This window comes from Dasypus novemcinctus, chromosome X (assembly GCF_030445035.2).
Source record: "Dasypus novemcinctus isolate mDasNov1 chromosome X, mDasNov1.1.hap2, whole genome shotgun sequence".
In the NCBI taxonomy this organism is placed as follows: domain Eukaryota; kingdom Metazoa; phylum Chordata; class Mammalia; order Cingulata; family Dasypodidae; genus Dasypus; species Dasypus novemcinctus.
Window position 1 is genome coordinate 74,317,744 of NC_080704.1, and position 19,985 is coordinate 74,337,728.

The 19,985-nt window shown below is 37.9% G+C and overlaps 1 pseudogene; it reads left to right on the plus strand.

The window, feature by feature from the left end:
* Positions 1–18,626: 18,626 nt before the first annotated feature.
* On the plus strand, positions 18,627–19,705 carry LOC101426079 (hsc70-interacting protein pseudogene; annotated as a pseudogene).
* The last annotated feature ends 280 nt before the right edge of the window (positions 19,706–19,985 follow it).

Sequence of the window (19,985 nt, forward strand, 5' to 3'; positions counted from 1 at the left end):
TTACTGTATTTTTCAGTCCCTAGATTATTCTCGTGCTTTCTTTCAATTCACATTTACATCCTTAGACTACAGTTTCCAGCCACCCATTGATAAATCAGTTGTTACTCACTACAATGTGTTACCATCAAGTCTATACATTTCCACACTTTTACAACAAAGTTAACTAAAACTTCTACATAGTTTAAGCATCAGCAGTTCACCTCAGTCTTTCTCTTATCTCCTTTAAAAATCCACCATCTACCACCAGGTCTTGAAGACGATTTCCTACATTTTCTTCTACAAGCTTTATGGTTCTTGGTTTTATATTTAGGTTTTTGATCCATTTTGAGTAAAGTTTTATATAAGGTTTGAAATAGTGGTCCTCTTTCTTCCTTTTGGCTGTTGATATCCAGTTCTTTCAGCACAATTTGTTCAATGAACTGTTCTGACTGAGCTGGGTGCGTTGGACAGGCTTGACAAAAATAATCTGACCACAGGTCTGTTTCTGAACCATCAGTTTGGTTCCATTGGTTTAAGTGTCTGTCTTTATGCCAGGACCATACTGTTTTTAACCACTGTAGTTAGGTAATATGATTTGAAGTACCGTGATTGTCCTCCAACTTTGCTTTTCTTTTTAAAGATGTTTCTGGCTATTTGGGACAACCTCCTCTTCCAAATAAATTTGATAATTATGTTTTCCATTTAAAAAAATGCTTTTGGGATTTCTATCATGATTGCATTAATCTTTATATCAGTTTGAGTAGAATTGGCATCTTTTTAATTTTATTTTCTTTTTTTTGTCTTTAATTTTTAATGTCACATTCAAAAAATATGAGGTCCACATATACCCTTCACCCCCCTCACCCACTCCTTCCCCCATAACAACAACCTCCTCCATCATCATGAGACATTCATTGCATTTGGTGAATACATCTCTGAGCATCGCTACACCTCATGGTCAATGGTCAATGCCATAACCCACACTCTCCCACAGTCCACCCAGTGGGCCATGAGAGGACATAAAATGCCTGGTAACTGTCCCTGCAGCACCACCCAGGACAGCTCCAAGTCCTGAAAATGCCACCACATTACATCTCTTCTTCCCACTCCCTACCCCCAGCATCCACCATGGCCAATTTCTCCACACCAATGCCACATTTAGAATTGACATCTTAATTATCTTTAGTCTTCCAATCCGTGAGTATTGAATATTCTTCCAATTATTTAGGTCTTTCAAAATTTCTTTTCACAATGCATTGTAATTTTCTGAACTTTGGTTAAGTTTATTACTAAATAATCGATTCTTTTAGTCACTATTGTAAATGGAATTTTCCCCCTGATTTCCACCTCAGATTGCTCATTACTAGTGTCTTATAAAGTTTATTTCATCTGATATAAGTATAGCTACTCTTTTAAAAAGTATAGCTACTTTTTTAAAAATATACTTTTTATTTTTTTAAAGATACTTAGATTACATAAATATTATGTAAAATGCATAGGGGATTCCCATATGCCCAGTTCCCTATCCCTACCATATTTTCCCACATTAACAACATTCTTCATTAGTGTGGTACATTTGTTACATTTGATGAACACATTTTGGAGCATTGCCACTACACGTGGATTATAGTTTACATTGTAGTTTACACTCTCGCACAGTTTTGTAGGTTATGGCAAGATATGTAATGGCCTGTATTTGTCATTGTAATGTCCTTCAGGACAATCCCCAAGTTGGAAAATGCCCCCAAGTTACAGCTATTTATCCCTCTCCCTCCCCTCAGAATGTACAGTGGCCACTGCTCACACATAAATGATAAGAGTTCTTCCATTGCTAAAATCACAATAAGTCTATAGTAGAATAACAGTAAGGCTATTCCAGTTTATCATTCACTCCTCAACCCTGAGGATTCTGGGATGGTGATGCCCACTCTGCCTCTACTTGAGAAGGGGCTTAGATCCCATGGAAAAGATGGATAAGACTATCTTGTTTGCAGACGCAGACTCTTCCTGTTCCTTGAGATGGTCTTTGTCCATCATCATCTTGTTAATTGCCCTGTGTGAGTCCAATGAATTGAAGAGTAGTGTGGCAAATCTGCTGAGATTCAGGGTCCAGTTGGTGCAGGGAGAGCCCAAAGATTTAAGTCTCTTGGACATACACTTATCAGTTCTAGTACTAATTATAGTTTCAAATAGAAGGGGAAGAAGAACCATGTATAGGGAAAACACAACAAAGTCCAATTCTGTCACACTGGGGAGCATAAATTCCAAAGTAGGGCCCATTGGCAGGGCACCAAACTCCTGAGCTGTCTACACTGCCTATAGTGTCCAGATGTCTCCAGAGCCCTCAGGAGCCCTGCTATAGGCAATATTTACGTTGGCAGTCAATGAGATCCTGCTGAGATGTGCATAAGCGTAACCTCTGGAATGACCTCCCGACTCACTTTAAAGTGTCACTTTATCTTTTTCCTTTCCCCCATTTGGTCAAGATCTTTTTCCAATTGCATTGCTCGTTGATGTTTGGTAGTAATTGCTTCGTGCAAGGGAGGTTCATCTGTGGGAGTCATGTCCCAAGCTGGGGGAAGCTAATGCATTTATATGCTGAGTTTGGCTTAGAGAGAGGCAAAATTTGAGCAACAAGAAAGCTCTCAGGTAATGAGTTTATATGGCTACGAGTTTCTAAAAAAGAGTCTGGAGGCTGGCAGAAGGATTGCCCTCATGCACAACTGAGCAGAGTCAGAGAGACAGATAAAGCAGATACAACCCCCAGATATTGGTTCCTATGAAGGCTAAAGAGACCCATGAGAGTTATGGTCATGGCCGATGGGGTTTACTACCAGGGCAGATGGCCCCTCTCTGGAAATGCTGTTTATGTGTGATGAATCTGGACTCAGATAGGATCTCCCTTCATAAGACTTTCATACTAATCTGCTGGAGGTGCAGTTAACGTTGGGGTTTAAGATATAGTTAGGGGATTTGAATCTCTGGACTGATAATGTGATAGCCAGGTCCTGAGCCTCAAAAGACTCCAGCACCTACAATCTGATTTATTGGACTTACCACACTCAGCTAAGATGGAGTTGAAGAAGGACAATCACCACACCATGGAGCCTAGAGTGATTACAACTGAAAATGGGAGGATGGCAGCCAGCATCCATGTGGAATCTGAGCCTCCTCTTGACATAGAGGTGCAATGGACACAACCAATCCAATGTCCACATAGAAGAGGTGGCATTGGATTGGGAAAAGTGGACATGGTGGACGATGGGTATGGGGAAGGGCAGGAAGAGATGAGAGGTGGGGGCGTATTTGGGACGTGGAGCTGCCCTGGATGGCGCCTCGGGGGTGATCACCGGACATCGTGGATCCTCACAGGGCCCACTGGATGGAATGGAGGAGAGTATGGGCCATGATGTGGACCATTGTCTATGAGGTGCAGAGGTGCCCAAAGATGTACTTACCAAATCCAATGGATGTGTCATGATGATGGGAACGAGTGTTGTTGGGGGGGGGAGAGGGGGGGTGGGGGGGTGGGGTTGAATGGGACCTCACATATATATTTTTAATGTAATATTATTACAAAGTCAATGAAAAAAAACTTAAAAAAATAAATAAATAAATATGCAAAAGCAAAAAAAAAAAAAAAAAAAGAAAGCTCTCAGGAGATAACTCTTAGGCACCCTATAATACTAGGCTAATTTTAAATTTCAAAATTAAAGTTTCATAAGTTCAGTCATCACTATTAAGGGCCCACCAGTGGTTCATCCTCCTTCACTAGTCTTTGCCCCTGATCTCTAATGCTGATCCATTAGAGAATGTGGCAGAACTCCCCAGGATGAGAATTCGATATTCTTTTGGTTACTGCTTGAAGCTCCACTCACTGTGACAATTCCCCATTAACAATTGAACGCATTCATATGCCTTGTATGTATGCCCCAGGTGATCTTCCTTCCATGCATCCCCCATCTCTGACACCCTGCACCAATGATCCTCCCCTGCCAGAGTTGTTCTGTGATCCAAATCTTCTTCAAAATTGAAGCCAACAAAATAGCTGAATACAGTTAAGAGGAAAATGATATAATGATAGTTTTAAAAATGAGTATAATACAAATTTTTAAATTTTGAAATAATTAAAAAATTAAAAACTGAAAAAATATTCTTGACCTTACATCTTTCATCACTGTAAGATCTGTTGTTTTGTATGTACAGTGATACTTTCTTCCATTTATTCCCTCAGTGTCTTATTTTTTTCATTTTGTCTTCAAAGAAGCTTTATGTTACAGAAAAGTCACATACAGAATACAGGTGATGTGCATATACCTAACATCATCCCCCTTTCCCCTATTGATAATATATTATTGTGGATAGAAAATTTGTTACAATTGATGTACAAATATTGACACGATGCTATTAACCATGGTCAATGATTTACATTATGGTTTACATCTCAGACCATACACTTTTATGTAGATTTTTATGAAGTTTTGCATGATCCATATCCATCACTGCAAGAGAAAAATGCCTCATGTTCCATCTATTGTATTCATTCCTTCCCCTCCCATCGGGACCCACAATAACCACCAAGATTAACTCATTGACGATCAAGATTCATAGTTACTTGCAACAAAATTGAGGGCTTGGGAAGTGGATGTGGCTCAACCAATTGGACTCCCCTCTACCATATGGGAGGCCCTGGGTTCACGTCCAAGGGCCTCCTTGTGAAGGTAAGCTGGCCATAACCCACAGAGAGCTGACAGCCCATGCCTGTGGAGAGCTGACAACCTGTGCCCATGGAGAGCTGGCACAGCAAGATGACCCAACAAAGGGAGACAAGCAGACACAGAAGAACGTGCAGCGAATGGACAAAGAAAGCAGACAGCAAGCAAGTGGCAAGAGGGGGATAAATAAATAAAATAAATCTTAAAAAACAAATTTAGGGCTTGACATGCTGGCCTGCCTATCCTCTACTGGGCACTGCCTATGCTTTCAAGAGGCTCCTGGCACTCTATTTAAGAACATAGCAGGACTCCCCTGGATGGGAGTCCAACACCTTCCCACTCATTATGTGAGTCTCCACCCACCAATACAATACACTAAGACAAGATGAACACTATAGAACCCTAGAACCCTGCCCCAGGTGCACCTTGTCATGGATACCCCCCACACCCAACACCTTAAACCAGTAATGCCCCCTGACATATTTGCCAAAAGAACATTTTCAAATTGTAGTTTCAACCACATACCTGCAAATCCCCATAGTTCACATGCTTCCTCCCACAACCCTCACCCCAGTTCCATGGATTGTCCAACACACACTCCCCACCGTACCCACTTCACAAACCAGCACCTCCAAGCCTAATAGCCTCACTGCACCACTGTTATGACCATCCACTGCACAACTACACCCTTCAAATTTATCATAAATTTTGCCCATATGGGCATGGGCTCAAAACCTTCTCATTTTCTGTCTTCTGTAAACCAATCTTCCAGGCTCTAGCTCTCTGTGTTTGCTCAATTTGCCTAATTCATATCAGTAAGCTTATGTTATATTTGTTCCTCAGTACCTGGCTTGCTTCACTCAACATAAAGTTTCCAAATTCATCCATGTTATCCCATGTGTTAATACTTCATTCATTCTTACAGTTGAGTAATATCCCATTGCATGTATTATACCACAATTTGTTTATCCATTCATCTGTTGATGGACATTTGGTTTATTTTCAACTTTTGGTAATAGTGAATAATGCCACTATGGACATTTGTGTGTATATATCTGTTCATGTCTCTGCTTTCAATTCTTTCAGGTATATATACCCAGCAGTGCAATTGCTGAATCATATGGCAGTTCTATATTAAACTTCCTGAGGAAAAATCAAAATGTTCTCCATAATGGTTTATCATTCTACATTCCCATCAACAGTGGATAACGGTTCCCATTCCTCTGCATCCTCTCCCACACTTGTAGTCCTTTGTTTTTTTAATAGCCACCAGTCTAATGTGTGTAAGATATCTCATTGTGGTTTTGATTTGGATTTCCTTAATAGCTAGTGATGCTGAGCATCTTTTCATGTATTTTTTTTCCCACCATTTGTATTTCTTCTTTGGAGAAGTGTCTAGTCAAATAACTTAACCATTTTTAAGTGGGTTGTTTGTCTTTTTATTTTGAGGTACAGGATTTCTTTATATATGCTTTTATATTAGGCCCTTATCAGATATATGGTTACCACATATTTTCTCACATTGAGTCACTGCCTTTTCACTTTCTTGAAAAACACCTTTGAAGTAAAAGTGTTTTTAATTTTGAGGAGGTCTCATTTATCTATTTTTTCTTTCATTCCTTTAGCTTTGAATGGAAAGTTCATGAAACTATTTCTTAATACAAGATCCTGTAGATGCTTCTCTATATTATCTTCCAAGATTATGATCTTGACCCTTATATTTAGATTTTTTATCTATGTTGGTTAATTTTTGCATAAGGTGTGAGATGGTATTCCCCTCTCATTCTTTTAGATATGAATATCCAGTTCTCCAAGCACCATTTTTTGAAGAGGCCATTCTCTCCCAGTTGACTGGGCATGGTGGCCTTGTCAAATATCAGTTGACTGTATATGTGGGGATCTATATCAGAATTCTCAGTTCAAGTCCATTTATCATTATGTCTATCCTTGTGTCAATAAAATGCATACTACTGTAGCTTTGTAGTATGTTTTAAAATCAGGTAGTGTGATTCCTTTGATTTCGTTTTTCTTTTTCAATATGTCTTTGGCTATTTGAGGTCTCTTGCCCATCCAAATAAATTTTGTAGTTAGCTTTCCCAATTCAGAGAAAAAAATGAAGTGGTAATTTTTATTGGGATTTCATTGTATCTGTAAATCTTAATGATGTTTAGTCTCCTTATCCATGAACATGGAATATTCTTCCATTTAGTTAGGTCTTCTTTGATTTCCTTTAACAGTGTTGTGTAGTTTTCTGCATATAAGTCATTAACATCTTTAGTTAATTTTATCCTAGGTTTTTATTCTTTTATTTGTTATTGTAAATAGATATTTTTTTCTTGATTTCCTCCTCAGATTGCTCGTATTTGTTGTACAGAAATGTTACTGATTTTTGCACATTACTCTTACAGCCTGACATTTTCATAAACTCATTTATAACTCTAGAAGCTTTGTTGTAGATTTCTCAGTGCTTTATATGTATAGGATTATGCCATCTCCAAATAGTGAAATTTTGACTTCTTCCTTTCTGATTTGGATGCCTTTATATCTTTTTCTTGTCTAAGTGCTCAAGCAAGTATTTCTAACACAATGTTAAATAAGATTGGTGACAGTGAGCATCTGTCTTGATCCCAATCTTAGAGGGAAAGCTTTAAGGATTTCACCATTGAATAGAATGTTAGCTGTGGGTTTTTCATATATATTTTCCATCATGATGAGGAAGTTTACTTCTATTCCTATCTCTCGAAGTGTTTTTATCAGGAAAGTGTGTTGCATTTTGTTGAATGCTTTTTCTGCATCTATAGAGATAATCATTTGATTTTTTTGTCTTTAGTCTTTTTATAAGGTGTATTACTTTTGTTGGTTTTCTTATGTTGAATCCTCCTTACATACCGGGGATGAAACCCACTTTTTCATGGGATATAATTCATTAGATGTGTTGTTGAGTGTAATTAGCAAGTATTTTGTTGAAGATTTTTAAATCTAAGGTCATTAGAGAGATCAGAGTAGTTTTCTTTGCTTGTGGTATCTTTGTTTGACTTTGGTGTTAGGGTGCAGTTGGCGTCATAGAATGAGTTAGGCAATATTCCCTCCACTTCTATTTTTGGGGAATATTTAAGAAGGATTGCTGTTATTCTTTCTAGAATGCTTGATAAAATTCACATGGGAAGACATCTGATCCTGGGCTCTTCTTAGTTGGGAAGGTTTTGATGACAAATTCAATTTTATTACTTGTGATTGGTCGGTTGAGTTCATCAGTATCTTCTTTTGACAATGTAGGCTCCTTGTGTGTTTCTCAGAATTTTTCCATCTCCTCTAAATTGTTCATCTTTTGTCAAATATTTTTCAAAGTATCTTCTTATGATACTCTTGATTAATTTGGGGACAGTTGTGATATTCCCTTCTTTTTTCTTATTTTATATGTTTGCATCTTGTCTCTTTTCTCTTTGATAAGTTAGATAAGGATTTGTCAATTTTACTGATCTTCTCAAAGAACCAACTTTTGGTTTTGTTTATTTTTTCTAGTGTTTTCTTATTTTCAATTTCATTCAGCTCTGCGCTAATCTTTATTATTTCCATCTTAAAACTTACTTTTTTGGTTAGTTTTTGTTCTTTTTCTAATTCCTTCAGGTGTGCAGTTATGTCTTTTATTTTAGCTCTTTCTTCTTTTTTTAATATAGGCATTTACGGCTATGAATTTCCTTCTCAATACAGCTTTTGCTGCATCCCATAGGTTTTGATATGATGTGTTGACATTTTCCTTCATTTCAAGGTAGTTACTGATTTCTTTTGTGATTTTCTCATTGATCCCATGTTTGTCTAAGAGTGTGTTGTTTAACTTCCATATCCTTGAGCCTAGTCTTTTTCTCTGCCTCTTACTGATTTCCAGGTTCATTCTATTGTGATCAGAGAAATTACTTTGTATAATTGCAATCTTTCTGAATGCACCAAGAGTTGTTTTATCATCTAGCATGTGGTCTACCCTGGAGAATGATCCATGTGACTTGAGAAGAAAGTATACCCCACTGTATTTGAGTGTAATGTTCTGTATATGTCTATTAGGTCCAGACTCTCTAATGTATTATTCATAGTATTTATTTCTTTATTGATTCTCTGTCAAGATGTTCTGTCTAAAGGTGGTAATGGTGTTTTAAAGCACCCCCCATTATAATTATAATTGTGGTTGCTTCTATTTCTCCACATAGTTTTTCCAGTGTTTGCCTCATGTATTTTGAGGTGCCCTGATTAAGTGCATAAATGTTTGTGATTGTTCTTTCTTTTTGATACATTATTCTTTTTATTAATATATAGTGGATTTCTTTTTCTCTTACAATAATTTTGCATTTAAAGTCTATTTTGTCTGATATTAGTATAGCTATCCTGCCTTTTATCTGTTATTCTTTGCATGCAAAAATTGTTTTCTAAGCATTCACTTTCAGCCTGCTTTCATTCATTGGTCTAATGTGGGTTTCTGATAGACAGCATATAGATGGGTCTTATGTCTTTATCAGTTCTGCCAATTTGTATCTCTTGACTGGAGAGTTTAATCTATTAACATTTGATGTTATTACTGTCAAGGAATTTATTTACATTAGCCATATTTTTGGGGTTTTATGTGTGCCATATTTTTTTTCTCTTTTTCTCTTTTTAGTTGTTTTTAGTCCCTCCTCCAACAGTCTCCTGTTTTTTTTTTCCTTTAAACCTGCAGAACTCCCTTAAGTATTTTTTGAAGGTATTTTTTATTTTTTCCTTTCAACCTGCAGAAGTCCCTTAAGAATTTTTTGAAGGTATTTAAGTATTTTTGTCTTATTGACAAACTCTCTTAACTTCTGTTTTTCTGTGAATATTTTGAACTCTCCCTCATCTTTGAATGCCAGCTTTGCTGGATACAGAATTCTGGGCTGGAATTTTTTTTCTTTTATCACCATAATTATGTCATACCACTGACTTCTTGCCTCCATGGTTTCACATGAGAGATCAGCACAATCTTATCTAGCTTCTCTTGTATGTGATGAATCTCTTTTCTCTTGGTGCTCTCAGTATTCTCTCTTTGACTTGAGCATTGTACAATTTGACAAGTATATGTCTTGTGGTTGACTTGTTAGAATTTATATTCTTTGGGGTATGCTGCACTTCCTGGACATGTACATCCATGCTCCCCAAAAGTGTTGCAAAATTTTCAGCCATTATTTCCTTCAAAACTCCTTCTGCCCCCTTTGCTTCCTCTTTTCACTCCAGGATGCCTATAATGTGCTTGTTTCTGCATTTATTATTGTCTTTCATATCCCCAAATCTCTGCTGGCATTGTCTATCTTTTTTATCTATCTATTCTATTATCTGTGTTATTTCAACTGTACTGTTGTCCCATCACTGATTCTTTCCTCTAAAGATTCGAATCTGTTGTTATTCTCTTCCATTGTAATTTCAATTTCTTGCATTGTGTCATTCATTACCATCATATCCATTATATTTTTATGTATGTTGACAATTTCTTGAGTATGTTCTCCCAGTGTCTCCTTTTTTTTGTTTTATTTACTTTTCTATTTTTTCTTTTTTAAATTATTTTTAAATGTCTTTTTTAAAGATGCATATATCACAAAAATGTTACATTAAAAAATATAAGGGGTTCCCATTTACCCCACGCATCAAACACCCACTCCTCCCACATCAACAACCTCTTTCATCTTTGTGGCACATTCATTGTATTTGGTGAATATATTTTGGAGCACTGTTGCAATGCATGGATTATAGTTTACATTGTAGTTTACCCTCTCTCCCCAGTCCATTCAGTGGGTTATGGCAGGATATATAATGCCCTGCCTCTGTCCCTGCAATATCATTCAGGACAATTCTAAGTCCTGAAAATGCCCCTACATCACATCTCTTCTTCCCTCTCCCTGCCGTCAGCAATTACTGTGGCTACTGTCTCCACATCAATGATACATTTTCTTCCATTGCTAGAGTCAAAATAGATCTATAGTAAAATACCAGTAAGTCCACTTTAATCCATATTTTATTCCTCCATTCTGTGGACCCTGGGATGGCGATGTCCACTACACTTCTAAATCATGAGGGGCTTAGATCACACATGGTTAATGGATGTGATTCTCCTGCTTGCAATTTTAGGCACTCTCGGTTCCCTGGTGTGGTGGTTGACCATCTTCACCTCCCTGATAGGTGACCTGGGTAACTCCAATGAACCAGAGAGTAGGAGTTGCAACTCTGCTGATGCTCAGGGCCCAGCTGATATATGGACAGTCCAGAAATTTAAGTCTCCTGAGAATACCAACCCCAGCACCAACCACAGGTTCAGTAAAAGTGACAGAAGAGGCATGTGTAGAGAGGTCACATCTGAGTCCAACTCCATCATACTCAGAAGCACAAATTCTAAAGTAGGGTCCACTGACAGAGTGCCAAACTCTGTCTTTGCCTTTTGCCATGACCATAGAACCTGTGTGTCTCCTTAGCCCTCAGGAGCACCAGAACCTGGGGTTGTATCTAATTTAGCTGTCTCTGGGATTCTACTGAGATGTGCATAAGTGTGACCTCTCTATTGACTTCCTGACTCATTTTGATGTTCCTTAGCCATATAAATTAATTTTCTTTACCATTTACCACTTTTATTCAAGATATTTTTCTAATTGCATCACCAGCTGGTGATTGGTAGTAATTCCTTGTCACCAAGGAAACTCATCCCTGGGAGTCACATCCCACACTGGGAGAAAGAATGCATTTAGATACTGAGTTTTTCATAGACAGTGTCTTCTTAATATACTTCATTTCTTTCTTCACTTCATTAAGCTGGTTCTTGATATTTGTTCAGACATTTTTTATTATTTGTTCCAAGATCTGCCTCTCCTCCTGTTCTTTAGTTTGTTCTTTAGCCTGGACCATGTCTTCTTGTGTTTTTTTAGGGCTTGTAATTTTTGATTGGTGTCTAGATATCTGTTTGTCATGATGGGGTTATTTGGTTGGTTCATTTCTCTTTCTACTCTAGGGTTTTATTTTGTTGTTGTTGTTGTGTGTGTGGTAAAGCTTCACTTTCTTACTTCTTTCCTTGCTGTTTTCTAAGTTCTCTTGGTGAAAAAATTATGACTCAAGAAAAAGAAAGAGATAAGAACAGAAAAAGAATGTTGGTAATAATGATAGCAAAAGTTAGAATGGAACCTTACAAGATCTAGGTAAATGAATAATTAAGACAACTAATAGGTACATTGGAATAATAAAAAAGTGGAAGAGAAACAATTTAATGAATATCAAAATTGAGAAAAATATATAGAATAAATGAAAGGACAAGAATGATGAGGAGAGGAAAAGAAAAATTAAAAGAGAAATAGAAAATGTGAAAAAAAGGAAACCAGAGAAAAGTGAGAGGGAAATTAAAACAAGAAAAATTGAAGACCAAACAAAGAGGTGAAATGAAAGAACAACAGAAAACAGAAGATAGAAGAAAAGGAATACATGAGTAGAAAAAACTGGTTAAAAAATTGAAAGAATGTAAGATTCACAACAAACAAGAAACAAGATAGCAGCAACTAATAAAATAAAAATAGGAAAGAAAAAAAAAAAAAAAGGAAAATCAGTCTTCCTTTTCAAGCCCCTAAGTAAATTCTCAATTCTCAGACTACTGGTGTTCATCAGTCAATGACCCTGCAGCTTTCCATCTGTGGGATTTGAACTGGATTTTAGTGAGTAAAATGAGGAGGGAAAAAAAGGGGAACTATTTTCTTAAAGAAATCCAAGAACAGATAAAACAGAAAGAATGCTATATGCTCATTGTCATAAAGCATCAGTAGGATTTCTTATAACCCAGAGAATCATTTCTCTAAGGAGAACTAGGAATTGAAGCAGGGACCTCATAATATGCAAGACAGGAATTCCTTCACTAAGATATACTGTCCCCTTAGGTTAGTTAGCCTTTCAGAAAGCTATGCTCCCCCTTTCCCTTGGGCAGGTTAGATTGCTAGGAGTTTGCTAGAATCCTGCTGATTAGGTGCCTATCTGTTCCCTCCTCCTCTCTAATCTAATTCTTCTCTACCTGGGCTGCTGGGCGGGACAGCCGGCCTAAGGAGATCCCCCCTTCCCTCTCCCCATCCAGTAGGTGTCCCTTCTGAAATTCAAAGGGGAATCAGCTGGCCAAACTCACTGCAAATAGACCACTCTTCATCCTCCTATACCCCTTTTCTTTCCAGGGAATGCCCCCTCACACTCCCTTTTAAAATAGCAAGCCAGGGTATTCACCTAGGCTATTTTCCCTGAGGGTGAGGTATATGTGCTGCTTCCAGCCACAGGAATAAGCATCTCAGGGTTTTTCTTTGACTTCTTTATCTTTCAAGTACCCTCCTAGATGACTTGCGGCAAATTCCCATTCTATATATATCCAAAGCAGCTATTTGAGATATCTCTGCCCCCTCTCTGCTCCTTTCTTGTGAGAGGGTCAGACTCTGCCTACACACCTCGGTGTCATTTTCCCAGAACTCTCTCCCCTATATATATATTTTTAAATTAATTTATTTAAGGATATCACTCATCCATAAACATACATAAACAATAAGTGTATAATAATAATTGTGAACTTACAAAACAAACATATATAACATCATACAAGACTCTCATAACTCACTCTACCACCAATAACTTGCATTGCTGTTAAACCTGTTTGACTAATGATTAAAGAACATTGTCAAAATATTACTACTAACGAAAGTATTTTTGCCCCAACCAACCCTATTATTATTACCTCTATATCATTTATATATGAACATTCATAAACAATTAAGTGTATTGTAAAAGTTGTGGACTTACAAAGCAAACACACATAATATCATACAGGGGTCCCATATATCAACCCTCCTCCAACACCTTGCAAAATTGTGAGAATTTTTTACAAATTATGAAAGTATTGTCAAAATCTTACTACTAATTATAGTCCTTATTGTACATTTGGGTGTTTTTCCCTGAACTCACCCTATTATTATTTTTTAAATATATTTTTTTATGACAGAAGTTGTAAACTTATGTGCAGAATTCCCAAAAAAGCATCCGTCCATCAACACACCACACAGTGGTGGAACATTTGCTACATATAAGATAAAATCATCTGATTGTTACCATGTCCATAGTGTACATTTGACTCACATTTTCCATACTCCTTCATTACCAACACAGTACATCTTTCATGTAGATGCAAAAATATTACATTATTACTGCTAATCACAGTCCATAGGTCACTACATTTGTATTTTCCCATGCTTCTCCGGATTCCCATCACCCTACAGTAGTGATGTACATTTGCTCTAGCTCACAAAATACACTCTTGCCTCTGTACCATCATCCACAATTCTCATCTACCTCTTGGTTTATTGTGCTATTCAGCTCCTAGATTATTCTCTAGCATTCTGTCAATTGGCATTTACATAACTAGACTAACATTTTCAGTCACATCCCCATTTATAAACTAGCTGTTACTCACTGTGTGTTACCATCCACTCTATATATTTCCACACTTTTACAGTAAAGCTAATTAAAACTTCTATATACATGAAACATCAGTAGTCCACTCAGTCCTCCTCTTATTTCTTTTAAGAATTCACCACCTACCACCAGGTATTAAAGATATTTTCCTACAATTTCTTCTAGAAGTTTTATGGTTCTTGCTTTTATTTTAAGTTTTTTTTAATCCATTTTGAGTGAATTTTTGAATAAAAAGTGAGAAAGGGGCCCTCTTTCCTTCTTTTGGATATGGATATCCACTTCTTTCAACACCATTTGTTGAATGGATTGTTCTGCCTGAGCTGTGCGAGTTTGGCAGGCTAATAAAAAATCACTTGACCATACATGTGAGAGTCTGTTTCTGAACCATCAATTTGGTACCGTTCACCTATGTGTCTGTATTTAGACCAGTACAATACATTTTTTACCACTATAGCTAGAAAATATGATTTAAAGTCTGGAGATGAGGGTTTGCTTTTCCTTTATATGAAGTTTCTTGGTTATCAGGACGTCTTACCTTTCCAAATAAATTTGATGATCATGTTTTCAATTTTTTCTTTAATGCTGGTGAAGTTTTTATCTGGATTGAATTGTATTTGTATATCAATTTGAGTAGAATTGACAACTTAATGATATTTAGTCTTCCAATCCATGAGAATGGAATGTTCATCCAGTTAATTAGACCTTTTTTTGATTTCTTTTAACATTGAATTGCAGTTTTCTGAATACAAATGCTTTACATCATTGGTTAGGTTTATTCCTGACTATTTGAGTTTTATCTGTCATATTTTATTTTCAATACTCTTTTGACACTTTTAGTTACTTTTATTGATATAAACTTCATTTCTAGACTCTTTTCCAGGCCTCTCTCTCCTGTCTTTTCTTTTTAGGCTCTAGCACACCATTTAGTCATTCCTTAAAATCTAGTCTCGTTCTTAGAAAGTCTCTCAGTTTCTGTTTATCTGTGAATATTCTAATTGCACCCTCCTTTTTGAAAGACAGTCTTGCTGGATATAAGATTCTTGGCTGGAAGTTTTTCCCTTGTAGTATCTTAAATGTATCAGACAACTGTCTTCTTGCCTCCATGGTTTCTGGTGAGAAATCAGCAGTTAATCTTATTTATATCCCTTATATGTTACACATTGTTTTTCTCTTGCTGTTCTCAGAACTCTCTGTCTTTGGCATGTGACATTCTGATGAGGGTGTGTCTTGGAGTTGGTCTATTTGAGTTTTTTCAGATGGGAGTACATAGTGCTTTTCGGACATGGATAACAATGTCCTACAATAGGGTTATGAAATTTTCTACCATCATTTTTTCAAATATTCTTTCTGCCCCTTTTCCCTTCTCTTCTCCTTCTGGGACTCCTGTGACACGTGTGTTTGTACATCTTTTGCTGTCATTTAGTTCCCTGAGACCTTGTTCAATTTTTTCCATTCTTTTCTTCATCTGTTCTTTTTTATGTTCACCTTCAGAGACCATTTCTTCAAGCTCACCAGTCCTTTCTTCTGCCTCCACAAATCTGCTATTATATGATTTCAATTTTTTTTAATTTTTTATTCAAGTATATCATTCATACATGAACACACGTAAGCAATAAGTGTATAGTAAAGATTGTAAACTTACAAAATTTACATACATAACGTCACACAGGGGTCTCATATATCACCCTTCCATCAACTCTTTGCATTGTTGTGAAATATTTGTTACAAACTATGCAAGTGCATCATCAAAATATTACTAGCAACTATAGTCCTTTTCTTACATTTGGTGTATTTTTCCCCCAAATATATATTTTAAAAATATATTTTTGGTACAGATATTGTGAAGTTACAAACAATCATACAGATGTGTACATTTACCACACAACTCCACACCCTGGTGGAACATTTGTTACAGATTATGAGACAACATCATCAGACTATTACCATCAATCATGGTCCATAGCATACATTTGGCACACTTATTCCATACACCTCCATTGTCAATACAGTACAGCTTTGGCATTTATGCAAGTATATTATAGCATTGCTGTTAACCATAGTCTATAGGTCACACCAATTGTAATTTTCCCATGCTTCTCCATATTCCCATCACCCTGCAATAGTGATGTACATCTGCTGTAGCTCACAAAAGAACTTTCTTGCATTTGACCACAATTCTCAACCACCTAACGTGGATGAGTCTTGAAGACATTATACTAAGTGAAGGAAGCCAGACACAAAGGACAAATATTGCATGGTCTCATTAAAGTGAACTAAATACAAATAATAAACACATGGAATTAAAACCTAGAGTATAGGTTATTAGGAGATAAGAGGAGGGTTACGAAGAACCATGAGTACTTAATGTATGTAGAAGTTTTAATTAACTTCACTGGAAAAGTGTGGAGATGGATAGAGTTAATATTAACACATTATAGTGAGTAGCAACTGGTTTATAAACGTGATTTTGGCTGAAAAAAGTTAGTCTGGGGAAGTAAATGTCAATAGAAAGGAAGTTAAAGAATAATCTAGGGACTGAATAAGACAGTGAATGCAGTTTTTTTAAATTTCATTTATTTCACCTTTCATTCCCATAAGATCTGCTATTTTTCTATGTATGCTTTCAAATTCTTTGTGCTCATTCAGTGACTTTTTATATCTTAATCTCTTTAGTCATCTCATTGAATTTATTAAGGAAACTTGTTTGAACATCTCTGATTAGTTGTCTCAACTCCATTATGGCATCTGGAGGCTTATCTTGTTCCTTTAACTGGGCCATAGCTTCCTGTTTCTTAGTGTGGATTGTAATTTTTTGTTGGTGTCTTGGCATCTGGCTTACTAGAGTATTTTTTCTGTGTGCAGTTTTTCTCCTTAGTTTAGGACTGCCTGCCCTTTCTCCCTTGCTGGTTGTGCAGTAGGAGCCAAGAAGTTGGTGCTGTAAGCTGTGGAGGCTCAAGCTGCCCTAATTGCATCAGGGACCAGGGAAGCTTCTTTCAACTTTCTCCTTTGCCAGGGGTAGGGAAAGAGTCACAGCTGTGTGTGATAATCCAAGTCAGGCAGGCCTAGACTATAGTTGCTCATAGATGCTGATGAAGCTTCATGCTCCTTCTCCCCTGCCTTGGATGGGGATGGAGCTGCAGATGTGGGTGCAATCTAGGCAGTGCAGGTCCAAGATGACCACAGTTGTCCTGCCAGGCTTCTGATTTTCAATCTGTGCCAGCCAAAGTTACTTGCAGTTACCTGGATAGGCTGGTGCTGGGCCTGCCAGTCTCCTCCCTGCCAGAGGCAGGGCTGAAGCTTAAGCTAGGGCTGCAGGTTAATCTGAGTGAAAGAAACTGGTTCCTACTGTCACTGAGATTTTTGGTCTGCCCAGCTTCCCCTCAGGCTGTGGGTAGAGTCAAAATTGTGACCACTGCTCTCTTTCCAACTTGGGCTGATTCACACCCCAGCTGTTCCCAGGCTTACATCTTAGCCAGCCAAGTCTACCAATCAGTAGCTGAAATCGGCAGCCAACCATTTCCTCCTCCCCTGTTTTTGGGAAATGGAGATTCCAATTCAAGCCACAGAACAGCTCCTGGGGCAGCTTGTGTTGCCAGAGTAGGATAATCACTAGCCTCCACAGCTTGGCCAGTAATTTCCCAGAGAGGCTGGCACAGATTCCCACATTTCTCCACTGCTGGAGGTGGGACGTGGGTCTAGGCTGCAGCTGCAATCTGACCTGAATCAAAAGAAGCTGGTCCCCACCAGCACTGCGATTTTCAGTCTTCCACTCTTCCCCTCATGCCAGGCACAGCATTAAGGTGGCAGGTATTGGCCTCTTTCTGACTTGGATAGGCTCAAACTTTAGCTATACTTAGGATTATATTTAGCCCACTGAATTTACTCATTAATAGTTGAAATCAGTTCCCAACCATCTCTTCCTCCCCCATTTTTGGGAAGTGGAGATTTCAAGTCCAGCCACAGACCAGTATCCAAGGTGGCTTGTGCCTCCAGTGGAGGATGGGCACTGACCTCCATGGCATGGCGTGCTCTACTTATGGGTCTTTTGTACAGGTGGGCAGTTTCTTCCTTCTATTCCTTCAAAGATGTTGCAGGATGCTCTTCTGGCCTCCTGGAACTCACAAACAAGTGCTTCACCTAGCTCCCGAGAGCTCTGGGTATTTACTAACTGCCCTGTAGCAGTAGCTAACTCTAGGAGCTCCTTCAACCACCACCATCTTGCTGGTTCTTCCTCTCCCCTATACTTATGATGTAAAATTTATGTAATCTAAATTTCCTTGAAAATAAAAAATAAGAATTATTTAAAAATAAGCAGATATGGTGGGTGGAGCCAGTGGCCAAGGAAGTTTTGCCTCACTGCAGCTGCCCCCTTCTATGCAGTCACACCAAGGTAGTGCCCCAGTTTGGAATCTTACCCAAGCTTTCTCAACCATGCCCTTTGCTTACGGTCACCTCCAAACCATGGAGGCCCACAAAGTGAGCGAGTTTTGGGTCTTCATGAACATCTGTAAGCAGGATCTGAGCATTCTGTACACTGAGGAAATGTGCTTCCTGAGGGAATGTGTGGAGAGCATGGGTGGTAAAATACCACCTACTACTCCTAAAGTTAAAGGAGAAGAAAATATCATGGAAGTAAAACAGACTTTAGAGGACAACAAGACAGACAAACCATCAAGTGAGGAAAGTGATCTAGAAATTGACAATGAATGTTATTAAACCAGGCACTGATTCACCTCAAGAAGTGGGAGATGAAGCTGTAGAGATAACTAAGGAGACAATGGGCCAGGCAAATAAAAAGAAATTGACGCCATTGATACCCTAAATGACTGTGAACTACAGAAAGCCATCAACTTGTTCATAGATACCATTAAGCTCAATCCTTATTTGGCCATTTTGTATGTTGAGAGGGCCAGTGTCTTCATCAAATTACAGAAGCCAAATGCGGCCAAAGCCAAATGCTGAGACCATGACGAAGTCATTGAAATAAATCCTGATTCAGCTCAGCCTTGCAAATCGTGAGGAAAAGTGTACAGACTATGGGCCACTGGGAAGAAATAACCCATAATTTTGCCCTTGCTTGCAAACTGAATTATGATGAAGATGCTAGTGCAATGCTGAAAGAAGTTTAACTGATGGCCCAGAAAATTGCAGTACATAAAAAAAAGTATGAGTGAAAACATGAGGAGGAAGAGACCAAAGAAGGTATAGAAAGAATTAAGAAGACTTGAGAAGAACATGAGAGAGCCCAGAGGGAAGAAGAAGTCAGAGAACAATCAGGAGCTCAATATGGCCCTTTTCAATGTGGCTTTCCTGGGAGAATTCCTGGAATGGGAGGAGGCATGCCTGAAATGGCAGGAATCTCTGGGCTCAGTTAAGTTCTTAAGGATCCAGAGGTTCTTGCAGCCAAGCAGGATCCAGAAGTTATAGTGGATTTCCAGTATGTGGCCCAGACTCCAGCAAATGTGTCCAAATATCAGAGCAGCCCACAGTTTATGGATCTCACCAGTAAATTGTTAGCCAAATTTGGAGGTCAAGCATAAAGACTTTGTCAAATAAAGCCTTTGCTAATGGAAAAACAACAGCAACATCAGATAAGTTTGAAAAAAAAATATAGCAAAACCTCATATGTGATGATAAACGATTGAATGCCCCTTCTCTGAAATTGGGGGAAAAGTTAGAATGTCTACTCTGATGAGCTCTCTTTAACATTGTAGTAGAGGCTTTATTAAAAAATAACATATATATGGCAGATAAAAGGGAAGAAGAATGGAAACAAAGAACAAGAACACTGAATAGAAAACATTTGCAAATATGGTAGAT